Source organism: Alligator sinensis, unplaced genomic scaffold (assembly GCF_000455745.1).
Source record: "Alligator sinensis unplaced genomic scaffold, ASM45574v1 scaffold174_1, whole genome shotgun sequence".
In the NCBI taxonomy this organism is placed as follows: domain Eukaryota; kingdom Metazoa; phylum Chordata; order Crocodylia; family Alligatoridae; genus Alligator; species Alligator sinensis.
In genome coordinates, this window is record NW_005842516.1 from 632,642 (window position 1) to 647,368 (window position 14,727).

The following is a 14,727-nucleotide window of genomic DNA, read 5'->3' on the forward strand; positions in this document are numbered from 1 at the left end:
AAGGTGATTCATTCTGCTGCTGAATTTCAACCAGTGCAGGGAGTTTGGCCGCACACCCAGCTCTTGGAAGGAGCCAATGAAGGTACTGATCCACAAGGAGTATGAACAACATAACCTGAGCAACTCGAGATCCATCACCCTATAGTCCACCATGTACAAGCTGTATGCCAGCTGCATGGCAGGACAGATCACCAACTAGGCAGTTAAGAGGAAGGCCAAAAAGGTTTCCTCTCCAATGAAGGGTGAGTGCAAGGTGGCATGGCTGAACATTTCCAGTGCATTTGGCTTCATGTTCCACTGCCACATCTTCAACACCCTCCAGGACTTGGCATGCTGGACAGAGCCATTGACCTTATCCAGGAGGTCTGCAGTAGCTACACCTCCACCATCTAGTCATCAGAGGGCAAGACATGACATCCCAATTCAAATAAAAGTCAAGTAGGGGTGTTCACTCAGCCCTATCATCAACCTGTTCACTGAACTCCTTCAACCAATGGTGGAAGGCCCCAGAGGGTCAGCATCCAGAGGCATAAGCTGAGCATCCTGGCCTGTGCTGACAACTGTGTCCAGCTTGCCAGTGAAGAGGATGGGATGCTGGACTTCAGCTCTGATGTGGTGGAGTATGTGGACTTCAACAAATAATCCACCAAAAGCGACACAAAGGGGATGGCCTGAATGCTCCTTCCAATGGATCATGACCTGAGATCACTTCCACCTGGACTCTCCCTCACCCCAATAGTACCCCACATAGATTCATAGATGCTTGGGTCATATGGGCCCTCAACAGATCATTGAGCCTGACCCCTTGCCCTAGGGAGGAAAGTGTGGTTAGATGACCCCAGACTTCTCTTAAAGACCCCCAAGGTAGGGGAGAGTACCACCTCCCTTGGAAACCCATTCCAAATTCTGGCCACCCTTACCGTGAAGAAGTTCTTCCTGATGTCCAGCCTAAATCTGCTCTCTGTCACTTTGTGAGCATTGTTCCTTGTTACCCCAAGATGCACCCTGGTGAACAGAGCATTTCTGGTTCCTTGCTGTGCCTAATTAATTTGTAGGTGGCCACAATATCATCTCAACCTTCTCTTGTGGAGGCTGAAGACATCCAGGTCCCTTCATCTATCCTCATAGGGCTTGTCCTACAAACCCTTAACCATACGAGTGGCCCTTCTCTGGACCCTCTCGACCTTATCCACATCCTTCTTAAAGTACGGCACCCAAAACTGGACGCAGTACTCCAACTGTGGTCTAACCAATGCCCATCTAAGAACCCATTCCAACTCCCACTGGTTGAAGAGGTGTTAGAACCCAGATCCTTTGCTGTCTGAGGAAGTGTCCCAACCTAAATGTAGGAGGTCTTTGGCTTAAAGGTAGGAGGTTATCCCCCTTTCTTCTCCCTTTTAGTTCAAGCAGGTTGCATTGCAGAAGCATTCGATTTGTCACAGGAATGAACAGAATTCCAAAGAGTGTGCAAGTACCAAAAACTGCAGTTACATGCCATTTAAATATGTAAACTTAAATAGGGTTTAGGCAAAAGTACTAGATTTTTTCAACCAGCTCTAGTTAAAGTTCAACCCCAGGGAAATGCATTCTACATTTCCCACAAATATTAAGTAGGGGATTTTAGCAAAGGGACTAGGTCTTTATTTAGTTCATAGTTTCATAGTTCCACAGTTGGTAGGATAGGAAGGGACCTGAGCAGATCATCAAGATCTGCTCAGATCTTGATCATACCTTCAAGATGAAACTGGATGCTTATCTTGCTGGGATCCTATGACCCCAGCTGACTTCCTGCCCTTTGGGCGGGGGGGCTGGACTCGATGATCTTCCGAGGTCCCTTCCAGCCCTGATGTCTATGAAACCTATGAAATCAAGTCAAACCCCCTGCCATGGGCAGGAAAGAATTCTGGAGTGAAATGACCCTGGCCAAGTGTCTATCTAGCCTCCTTTTGAAGACCCCCAAGGGTAGGATCAAGCAGCACTTCCCTTGGAAGTTGGTTCCAGATCCTAGCCACCCTGACTGTGAAGTAGTGCTTCCTGATGTCTAGCTTGAATCTACTCTCCATCAACTTATGGCCGTTATTCCTTGTTACTCCCGGTAGTGCTCGGGGAAACAGGGACTGTCCCATTGCCTGCTGGTCTCCCTTGGTCAGTTTATAGATGGCCACCAGTTCCCCTCTCAACCTTCTCTTGTGGAGGCTGAACAGGTTCAGGTCCTGTAGCCTCTCCTCGTAGGGCCTGCCTTGCTGCCCCCTAATCATGCCAGTGGCCCTCCTCCAGACCCTCTCAATGCTATCCACATCCCTCCTGAAGTGCGGCACCCAAAAGTGAATGCAGTACTCCAACTGCAGCCTGACCAACGTCACACAGAGGGGGAGGATCACCTCCATGGACCTGCTTGTGATGCATCTATGGATGCATGGCAAGGTGCATTTAGCCTTCCTGACTGCGTCCCCACATTGTCAGCCCATGTTCATCTTGGAGTTAATAATGACTCCAAGATCCTTTTCTGCCTCTGCACTGATGAGAAGGGAGTTCCCCATCCTGTAGGCATGCTGCTGGTTCTTCCTCCCCAGGTGCAGTACCTTGCACTTGTCAGTACTGAAACCCATCCTGTTCTCATCGGCCCACCCCTATAACCTGTCCAGATCTAATTGTAGCCTGCCAGGATATACCAACTTAGATGGGTTATTTATTACTGTATTTATTCAAATATGACAACCCTGAATATAAGACAAACCCCAAGTAATTTGGGGGTTCCATATAATTTCTTTATATGGAAAAATTATAAGTTTGTTGGACAGGAGAACAAGTAGGAAAGAGAGAATCTGAAAACTATACTTGATTGCATGGTCCAATTGTGATTACATTTAGCAATACATTTAAGACCCACACCAAAAATCTAATGAATCTGGTGGAATGATTGATGATAAGAACATGAAAGTGATGAATGGAGCTGCAGCATGTTCTTCTTCCAGTCCCTGTTTCTCTTTCCTCTAAACCCCCAAACCCTCATCATCTACTTCCCTGCAACCGATGATTTAGACCATGATTCCCTCCCACCCACACTCTTGATTCTCCCATCTTTCCTTGCACAGGATGCTATAGCAGGGTCTGTCCGGCCTGGAGCAATACTATAGTATGACTGCTTCTTGTCAAAGCTTCAATCTGATGAATATGACAAGAAGTGGAAGTCACTGTTCTGTGGATGAGGGCTTTTTGTTCTGTCACACAGGACACCAGGGAGGATGGCTAAAGGGTCCCTTCTAGTCTTAAACTTTGGGATCTGGGTTGGTCACTGAAATAGAGAGGTCAGAGGGGAAAGAAAAATGTTTCAAAGGACATTAATAAGGGACTTAAAGAAAACTCTTGAGTGCTTGCATCTTTCAATATTATCCCTATCTGAGCTGGTTATTATATATCGCACTAATTGGTGCAAAAGCATCGAGACAAGTGTTTTCTACTTGGTGTTTCTATAGTAAAGTGGGGCAATGTTCCTATTGAATGAATGCAAATAACACCGCCACCACCAATTACAATGCTAACAAGCTGTGACTATATACTGGTATAATTTACTGTGGTGTAGATCTCTTATGTCCACAGTTATTCAGGAGTAACTATTTGTTCAATACAAGCTTGCTCCCCAAGTACCTGGTCATGAAGTACTGTTACAAAACCTTCTGTAACAAGTCCCCAGAGATAAGTGGACATCACTTTCTCCTAGAGCCTAATGTACAAAACTAGTGAAAAATATATTGGTGCTATTTCGCCATATGTATAGGCCCTCTGTACTCTCTTCACACCTGTGTACATTCTCTCTTTCTCTCATCTGTGTTTATATCACATAATCTCTCTATTTTTATATTGATTTTTCACCCCATAATTTAAAAGCTACCACGTCATCAAGGTATTGAACCTATGAGACTCTTGGATTCCATTAAAACAAACAAACAAAAATTATTCACTTTCCTGGTCAAGAAAACATTGGAAAAATAAAATGAGTGCATCCTAAAGGGTCCAAAACCAGAAGGAAAACAAAGAGCTATCATAGTTTTTGTCATTGTCTCATGATTTCAAAGTGCCGATTCATGATTTTTCATGTTTGAGGACGACAATATTTTGATGGTCACAGTCTTTAAATCTATGAGCTTCAATGTTTGTAAAAGTAAAATACTGAAGGCTGAATTTCAAGGAGCCTAAGAGGGTTAGCTACCCAACTCCTTTTGATATCCAGTGGAGGCTGGACGCTTACATTCCTCAAGTTCCTGTGAAAGCCAAAGGCTTAATGACAGTCTTTTTCAAGGCTTCCTTAACTTCTTTGTTCCGCAGGCTGTAGATAAGGGGATTGGCCAGGGGAGTCAGCACAGTGTAGAAGAGAGAGAGAACTTTGTTCAAGTTGTTTAATTTGTCATTTCTGGGTGAAATGTATACAACCATTAAGGTCCCATAGTAAATTGTCACGACAATAAGGTGAGAGGAGCAGGTGGAAAATGCCTTTTTCTTCCCAGTGGTTGAAGGATTTCCCAGGATAGTGGTGATGATGCAAGCATATGACATCAAGGTTAATAGGGAGGCAGAAAATGTACATAGACAGGCTAGGAGGGTAGTTACAAATTCTGCCAAGTAAGTGTCACTGCAGGAGAGTGTTATAATTGGAGTGAAATCACAAAAGAAATGATTAATTTCATTACGTCCACAAAAAGTTAATTGTGACATGAAAAGGATCATAATTGTACTAACCAGAAGTCCACCTATCCAAGAGCCAACTGCTAGCATTATGCACAGCTTGTGATGCATTAGATTTACATAATGCAATGGTTTGCATATGGCTAAATACCTATCATAAGACATTGATGACAAGAGGAAACATTCAGAGGCCACCAGAAAACCAAAAAAATAAAATTGTGTAAGGCAGCCAGTAACAGAAATGGTTCTGTCACCTGTCAGGAAAGTAGCCAGCATCCTTGGCAGGAGGGTGGATGTCTAGCAGGTCTCCAGGAAGGATAGGTTCCCCAGAAAAAAGTACATGGGTGTGTGAAGGTGCTGATTGGTCACAACTAGCACAATAATGAGGAGATTGCCAGCCATGGTTGCAATATAGATTGTTACAGACAGGAGGAAGAGAAGAACTGGAAGTTCATGGAGATTCCCAAATCCCAGAATGATGAATTGCATGATGAGTGTTTGATTCCCCTGTTCTAGGCTTGCCATTTGAGATATCGAAGGAGAAACATACAGACTGCAAAATATAATTGATAAAAGTTAAAATTCTAAATTTAATTCAGTGTTATCATTATTTTTCATGCATTTTGAAAAGACACACACACACACACACACACACATATATATACACATGTACATACATACATATACAAACGCACACACACATATATACTTCACTTTTAAAGTAGTACTTTAAGATTTAAGCCTTTGCATTACTAGAATTCTATTTTCCTTATGGACATCTATATAGCCATGTAAGGGAAGTTTTTGACACTCATACACATTCTCTGGTTCTAGTCTGCATGAGCAAGACCACCCTCACACTGAATATGCTCAATAATGTCATTACCTGGCCAGGCAGCTGCCTTGTGAGATAAGGTTGAAAACAGATATTGCTTTTGTGCCACCATAAAATAAAATAAAAAATCTTGGTGGCACAGAAGTGAAGTAAACAGACATTATAGCCCTCAGTTGTTCCACAAGTGCTTACATTCTGTGGCACCAGCTTAGGAAATAACAGTCCATGCTGCCATTTTGTGCCTGACATCTGTTTACTTATGGTGGGACAGTGCAAGCTGCCAGTGGTAGCCTACGATCTCCTGCCACCTCAGACATAAAGTACCCTGGCTTCAGGTACCCAATCCTGGTGGATAAAGGGCCCCAGATGCCTTGCCCACGTTGGAGTGTGAGCTTGCAATCAGAGAAACTCCCACTTTCCAGATGCTTGCTGATGCACCCTCACGTTGGTCTAGAGACCCTGGGATCTATTTTTTTTTTCCAGGATCAGGCCCTGAAGCCCTGGGAGGGGTAGGGGATAGTCCCTGGGAGACAACAGCCCTGGCAACATCTTAGATGTCCATGTAGCAGATCAGCTGTGCTGCAACATATCACTGCACAACTGATTGTGCTCTAAAGAGAACATTTCCATCCTAAGATTGCTCAGATATACCTGAGAGACTGGGTAAGCCTAGACATTTTAGTCAGAAATCACAAAATTAGTCAGTAGTAAATGTGCAAGAAAGAAGCGGGCTTCCCTGATCTTCCCCATCTCCTGGCCTCCCACCCCCTAAAAACACACAAATATATACTTGTTAGCCTAGCAATTTTGTCACTTAGGTAGGGTTCAGGGGATGGTAGCCCATGGCCCAGCGGTTAAAGAACTTTGCAAAGAACAAGGAGCTGAGCAGGGGCTCTACAACCCAGGTTGTCTCTTATCTGAGCAAGTGCTATATCAGTTAGACCAGGGGTTCCCAAACTGTGGTATGTGTATCCCAAGGGATATGGAGACATCTCTGGGGGTTACGCAGGAGAAACGGTGGAATGGCAGATTTAATTTTCATTATAATAATGTGGCATTAAGGGGTTAAATAGAAAATGTATTCTGGTAGGGATACACAGACAAATGGTAAATCTGGAAGGGGGTAAGCACTAAGAAAAAGTCTGGGAACCTCTGAGCTAGACTATTAGACTAAAAAGTGTGAATGGTTGAAGCTGCTGCTCCACCTCCCTTATTTCACTTCCAGCATAGCAATTCTATTTGCCACAAGGCAAAACAGAAGCCCAAGCTGATCCTGGGTTCCAAAATCTGCAGTTATGCACCTGCATCCAGTGAACTAGGCACTAAAACAAAAATAATGCTTTCACTTTATCAAAACTAAATATTTCAACATTTTCAAAAACAAAAGTATGCATTACTCCAAACTGATTTTTTCCACTTTGCTACATAAGGCATTTCCACTTTTTTACTTCTGTTCATTTTGAAATGAAACAAAATGAAACAAAACAATTTAATCATGTCAAGATTTCTCAACTTGGAAGCTTCATTTTCCAGTGAGCACTAACACTAACCATAGTCATAATTTAGGATGGAAATTTCAAAAAATCTGAGGAGATTTAAATGCCCAAACATCACTGATTGTCAGGAAATGTCATATACTTAACTTCTTTTAGACTGATTGAAAATATAAGCTTTGATAATGGAGAGAAATGGTAACAAAAACAACCACAATAATCAACTCACTCACAATTTGATTAATTTTCAGCATGACTGGATTTTTTACTACTATAGTTCATAATCTGCTCAGAGTTTTAGCAATATAATTGGGTTCTGTGTAGTACACTTACATCCACTTTTTCTGCAGATTAAACAATACTGACATTTAAACTTATAACTACTATTTTATCTAAGACGCAAGATTTCTTTCTCATCTTGTACCAAGAAATGGTTGACAAATACTCCGATAATATGGACATTATGCTTAAAGATACATACTTATATTAATACTAGGATATTTAAACAGTGCATAGATGAGTTTACTTTATCAACAGGGAGTTAACCAGTTAAATTATATTAACATTTATTAAATCTTACAGTGTACCATTCTGAATCCTTAGGATTTAAAATACCCGTGGAAATCTAGTTTTGGTAATCTGTCTTCCTGTTTTGGGAAAGATGCTTATATTTTATGGTGCCTTCAAAAGTTTATCATGTCATTCCTTTACTTCCAAATGTTTAAAGTGCTATGAGATAATGCATTACTTATATATTCATCATAGGGCAGATTTTGAAAGCTTCTTTCATAAGCCACCCTGAGTCAGAAAAGATCAAAGATCCACCTAAAATTAGCAATCTGTTTGACTAGCAGGGTGAAGTTGGACCAATTTCCTGAGGCAGTAGAAGAGAAGGGAGTCCCATGGTTAGAATCCCATCCAGTTACCTTTGATTCCTCAGTAGGACAAGTCCAGAACATGAATCAAACTAGCTACATCTGAGGCTGTATCAAGAGGATTTATCTATCCCAGCTATGAATTGACTGCCCAGAGGAGTTTTCCATCCATTGACTCCTCTGTGAAATCCTATGATATATGAACTTTCATTTCTACCCAGGAGAACTTTTACAATCTTTGTCCAATGCCTAACGAAGGGTGTTTGTGACCAAAAGCTTACAATTAAAGACTTTTTTTTTTTTGCAAAAATCTTGTTGGTCAATTAAAAGAGATCATCTCTACTACGAGTCCTGATTCTCTATCCCAGCACTGTATTCCTGTATCCTGCGAGTGATGTAACTGAATTTAGTAGAAGCATCTGTGGTACAATCCAGTCATAGCAAGGGTATCATGATTTAGCTTGATCCTCTGCCATTAACACTTCATTGAACTTTTTTTGAGTTTATGAGTTTAGTCCAGCAAACACTCATATAATCCCTTTTCTAACATGACAATTAAAATTAAAATAAGTAACACTACATTTATGGGGTAAATATTTCCAGGATACCAACACCAGTATTAGTATATTCAAGAGAATAATTGATGCTTATTGTGGAGTCTCCCAATGCCTGGAGAAGGGTGCTTGTGCCCAAAAGCTTGCAAAGACCTTTTTCCCAACTACTCAGTTGGTCTAATAAAAGGTATCACATCTACCCAAAGAACCTTGCTTGCCTATTGTCCCTATAAATATTTTCAAGGAATGGTAATAACTGAGGGGGACATATAACCTGATTTCCTAATTAAATGAATTGTAAAAGCCCTGTTCACATTAGTGGTATCTGATTGGGCTTCCCGCACCTTGCATTTGTCAAAGTCATCCCCCCCTGACATTAACACAGTACCAGTCCCTTTAAAAGTGAAGTCTGTACTTATTCATTTCATGCTGACTTATTTTTCTAATCTAGAAAGGGGCCTTGCTCTGAAGAACAACATTTGGTTAAGAAAACATTGTTTTAAAAACAGGATGCTGGTTTATTATGTTGAAGATATAAACTTGACAGATTTTATAATGTGCACTGAGAAGAGTGCTGCTATCACTAAACTTTAAAAATTCCTGACACGATACATAATTGTGCATATTGAAAAAACTAAGCAGGCAATATATAGACTATAGACATATTAAGTTAATATTTCTCTTGAAATTTATATTATCAACTCTCAGAACTTTAGATGCATTGAAAGTTACACATCTATTAAAATTACAAATTACCTGATCTTCTGTGTTTGTGAATTCTTTGTACACTGTGCATTGAGCACTATATAAAATGTATATTGCGTACAGTCATTTTAGCACTAATCATTTTGTGCAATTTAACATTTCACAAACTATATATTGCATTAATGTGGGTGTATAGACCAAGTAAAACAGTGGGTTCCTTTTTTTTCTTTACCTGTCAAATGACTGAATCTTCTGGAATCTGGAATATCCAATGTGAAATTTACCAAGTTTTTCAGAGACAAGAATACAAGTTCTACTGGCCATCTGTTCTTCCTATGTCTATAAAGAGACTTGTTCATGCCTGTTAGGATGCCCTCATTCTGCTCCTTTGGTTCATTCATTGTGCCTGTGACTTTATTAAAAGATGAATGTCTCTCCTGATTCAGTGCCTATTTTTCATACAAGATGAGTTCTCCCTTGGCAATTCTGTTAGTGACATCTGTGATCAACATGAAAGAAAAGTTAACAGCACTCTGTAAAAGAAGTAACAGAAAAAAGAAATTAATAACATCAAACTTCTAATTTCAACAGGGAAACAGGTAAGAATGAGATGACAACATCTATCCTGAAATAAAATTATTACATTTTCTAAGTGTCAAGAACTTAGAAAAGGGACCATACTTTAGGGTCCATGGACTCAGGAAATTTGAGCAATAATGTTATTTCATATTTTTTGTACATTCAAACCTCTCTCCCTTCCTCTGGCAATAAACTCACATGCATGTGGTAACAATAGGAGAGCATATGAAGTTAGGCAGTAGGTTAGCTCCAGTTTGCCTAAATCGGTTCCCTCTGGCCACAGTAATTAGATTTTCTGTGCTGGTAGCTGAGAGATGGGAATCTTCTAGTTAATATTATAAAAGTAATTTTATTCCTAATTTATTTGCTGAATAGGGATAGAAATAAAGGTTCAAAGTTCAGCATATATTCAAGTGTTTAACAGTGGCCATGTCTACACATAGCCTTATGGCAACATAGCAATGCAGTATGTCTCTGTACAACAGGCTACAGCAATGAAGCGATCACGTGTGTCTACATTTGATTACCAGTATATTACCATAGCGGCACACTCTCTGATGACATACCCATTAAATCTTTATGGGCACCTCCCGTAACCCAGAGTATGGGCAGTTAGTGTGCCATATGTTAGTACTTCCTCATAGCAAGGCAAATTCACTTCCCTCTTCCTAAGACTACATATGATGGGGATAAACACTGGTTTCAGAGACAGCAGTTTGTCAGTATCCTTTGAATCCCTTGACTTGGACCTTAAATATGCAATAATTCCAGAACCATAGACTAGTGTCGACACACAGAGGTGTGAGGAGCAACGGAAAAAGGCTTTAAGTCTGCATCGTGGCATCTTCAGAATAAGGCTAACATTTTTAATATAAGAAATAACTATTAAGATAAAATGGAATGACTTAATAGTACAGCCGTATAGATATTTTGTCTATAATGGGGACTTTGTTGAAATAGGTGTCTATGCAGGAGGACTCCAGGAGAGGTGAGGTATTACAGAAGAAATTATCAATTTCATGAAGCTCACAAAATGGCAAAGAAAGCACATAATATGTATGCCTACATTGTTCTACTGTGCTGATAGTCCACGACCAAGCTATAAGCTTAATAAAAACCTCTGTATTTATGATGATCATGTAATTTAAAGAGTTACACATGGCAATATAGCAAACATAGGCCATGACAACCAAAACACAAATGAAGAGCCAACCCTGCAGGTTTAGGGGATTTGAAAATCACTAGAGGATGAATCCAGTATTATAGTAAGATTATTTCTTTTCATTTCTAATGTGCATTCAGTCTGCAAAGACAATAAAGAGTAATCTGTCATTTCCTTTACTTGAGCAGATTGCTAGTCCAGGCTGTCACTCAGAGACATGGAATCTTGCACCTAAAATGTCTTATTTTGGAACCTGCATAGAAATCAAACCTCTATAGTTGCAAGATGGGTATGTATGTTTACAGCAGAGCAGAATCAGTTTTACTTAATTATTAAGAAAGACTTTTTACTGAGAATAGGAAATAGTTTCTCATTGAGCTTTCATGCTTTGGCCTCCCTGACTTTGTTCACCAGCACCTGTGTCCAATGATCAAAGGTTTTGGGGCTGCTAGTGCACATGCTCCCCTTCACCCTCGGGTCACACATGCCTGCCATTATGTGGACTGTACTGGACCTCAAGGGATCCAGCCACCTCCTGATGCCCTCCTTCAGCCACCTCACCAGTGCCTGCACATCTGGTGACAGCGGCCTGCCCCAGCCAGGAACACTGATCCCCTGGAACTTCTCCATTTGGTTCTCCAGTTCCCTCACTAGGGGGATCACCTGGCTGAGGAGGGCATCACCAGCACTAAGGGTCTCAGTGGCCTTGAGAAAGGGCTTGAGGACCACCAAGATCTGGGAGATGGTATACCACTCAGCTTCGCTCAGCAGGGCACTAACCCCTATCTCCCCAAGAAAGGCCATCTCATAGATGGCCTCTGTTGCTCCACCAGCCTCTCGAGCATCAGGTATATGGAGTTCCACCGAGTCTCCACATCCTGTATGATTCTGTGCTGCGGGATGCTCAGTTCTGCCTGTTTCTCCTATAGCCTCTTGCCCCCCTTGATGCTGCAGTGGAAGTAGGCTGCCACCTTCCTGCATTTTGAAATCAGCTGGCTTGAAGCAGTACTCGTGGTGGCACCATCACCAGCAGCCCTGTCCCCCTCCAAGGCATCCCTCACTATTAGGTGCAGCCTGTGTGCCACACAGTGGATGCCAACAAGGTTGGCATCATAGACAGCCTTCACCTTATTGGCCCCATGTTGTTGACCATGAACCCGTGGGTGAGCTCAGCCTGCCCAATGAGCCACCCCTGCATCATGCAGTTCATGGGCCCCATGATCTCCCTTGCCGTGTGAGACTCACCCAGCACCTTGCCTTGCAGTAGAGCCCACCAACAGCCTGACTGAGTGCACCAGTGCCCTGTGAGGGAGAGGTAGGCATGATCGTCACCCTGGCTACTCCAGATGTCGGAGGTGAAGTGCAAGGCTACCTGCAGCCCTCCCTTGAATGGCTCCTCCCTCATGTACTCCCTGCATGCCTCACTCAGGGAGGACACCACTGCTCTGCTAAAAATGGTGCATTCAGGACCTTTGTAAAATGGGGCCAGAAGTGCTACAAACCACCTGAACCCTGGTCGTTGAACTAGGGAGAAGGGCTAGCTATCCAGAACAAGTATCTCCCCAGTGCTCTGGGTGATCTTGCGTGCCTTGGGAAAATGCCCCGCCTTTCTGTCCACCTTTCCCCCACTGGTGCAGGGGGGTCTGAGTCTGCTTTGGGGGTAAAGGGGCTTTGGAGTGAGAGGGGGACTTCCCTTTCGGCACACTCGCACTGGTTCTAGGCTGAGCAGCAGGAAGAAGGACAAGGGGGTGGTGCCTCCTTAGATGCAGCAGCATGACGGTGGTGGAGAAGTGTCTCACATCCTTGCTACAGCTAATGTGCCTTCAGTAGTACAGGAAGATGGCAAACCTGGGATAATCTGCCACCTCAAAATGATCCCACACTACACTACTCCCCCACTTCTGGGTTGAGGGCAAGGATCCTGCCTTTTCCCCCTTCTCAGCAGGCTGAGGCTGAACAGCAGGAGGAGCTGCCTCAGTTGAGCCACTTGCCTCCACAACCTCAGCCTCCTCTGAGGTGCTGCTTTCCGGAGGAGACCTGGGTCTAGGGGAAACATGAGGGGTGTGGAGCACTAACTCTGATTCCCCCTCAGTCCCTGAATTGCTTGAGCCAGGGTGCTCAGCATCCCTGGTTCCATCTCCAGCTCCTCCTCTGGCAGTGGGAGGCTCATGCTGGGAGCTGAAATTGGGGTGGAGGCAGCAGTGATTCCACTGCTGGTGCCCACTTCTGGACTAAGCGGAGGTGGTGCAGGTACAGGGACATTAGGTGCAGACACTGCTCCCACCGCCTGGCTTCTACTGGCAGCACTGATATCATGGCTGCTCGGGAATAGAATGTGTCTGTGTTTGGGATGGGGGGAGGGAGGGCTTGCAGTTAAGCTCTCCCCTTACCCCCTCTCCCTCCCCTGCCAGAAGACCTGGCACCTGCCTTTCCAGCATGCTTCATATTGATCTTTCCTGTGCTGCAAAAGGTCTGTGTGTGTGTGAATCCTTTTGTATATCTGTCTCTCTTGTTCTCCTGTGAATATCTGTGTCTTGTTCTGCTGTGAATATATTATCTGTGTGTCTTCTTCTACTGTGAATATCTGTCTTCTTCCTTTGTGATTTATTTTCTATATTGTGAGTCTGTGTGTGTGTGCATGCGTGCGTGCGTGCATGCGTGTAAGCAATCTGTGCCTGCTTGCACAGTCACAGATAACACTGGCTGGGAAAACACAACTGTCTTTTTGCAGTTTCCAAAAAAAAAAAGAGCAAATATAAATTCAAAGAAATAAATTGAATTGTAATACTAACGATAATTTAATAGAATAGCTAAGCTAAGCCAAGCTAAGCTAAGCTAAATCCTAACCACTCTTTTATAACTAGAAAAAGGAGCTGACAAGTCTCAGTCTGAGCGTTCCTCTCTCTCACAGTTTCTGACAGGGAATGAGCTGCAAAAGGCACAGAAGGGCTGCAAACAGAGGCTTTATGCTGTTTCTAGTCCCATCCCACAGAAGCTACCATTGGCAAGGTAGCCAGGGAGAAATCCTTCCACCTGGCTACCTACAGACATAATTCTTTCCTCCCCCACTCCCCCTCTCCCCCCCACTCCCACTCTCCATCCCTTCCCCACTCCTCCTCCCTCTTCTAATTGTGCCTCAAAATGGCAGAAGCTGGTCTGAAGCATCCGAAGTGGATCTGAAGCACTTCAGATGCCCCCGACCCACTCTGGATATCATTGCTGGGATCCCGCATTGATCTGGATGTGCTGAAGCATCCAAAGTGGCTCCAGATCTGAAGAGGGATCCGAAGACTCACACAGCCCTAATAGCTTCACCAAAATTAATACCTCTAATGAAAGAGTAAAGGCTGTCATATTGAATGAAATAGTTTAAACGTTTGTAAGTTGCCCATTAGCCAGTTTAGGAAGAAGACAAGATTTATCTTCTTATCTAGGCCATTGTTTTAGTCTACGTGCGGAAGGTCCTGACTTTGCTCAAAGTCTTAACTCTTGAATTTTATCTTTAGAGGCCTTTAACAAAGAGAACCTAAAAATGGCCCTTAAGCAAATATCCCAAATTCCGCGAAATCAAACCCTAGGGCCTTTGAAAAAATTGGAAAGAAAAGGTCACTTGCAGTGGTATGGAAGTTCCCCAAAGTAATTAAAATGATCAACAAAAGAAACTAATTACTAAGCAAAAGAATCTGTTAAGTAAGATCCGAGCCCAAATTTGGGGTAGTGACAGGTTTGGGTAGGAGGGGCCCAGGACTGCAACTCACTCAATAAAAACTGTAACCTACTGACCCAATTTGGAGGTTATCTCACTTGCAGAACAACGAAGGAAGAATCGCAAGTGTAGACC

General features: G+C 42.8%; 1 pseudogene; it reads right to left on the reverse strand.

The window, feature by feature from the left end:
* Positions 1–4,254: 4,254 nt before the first annotated feature.
* Positions 4,255–5,172, reverse strand: LOC112551586 (annotated as a pseudogene).
* Between the last annotated feature and the right edge of the window lie 9,555 nt (positions 5,173–14,727).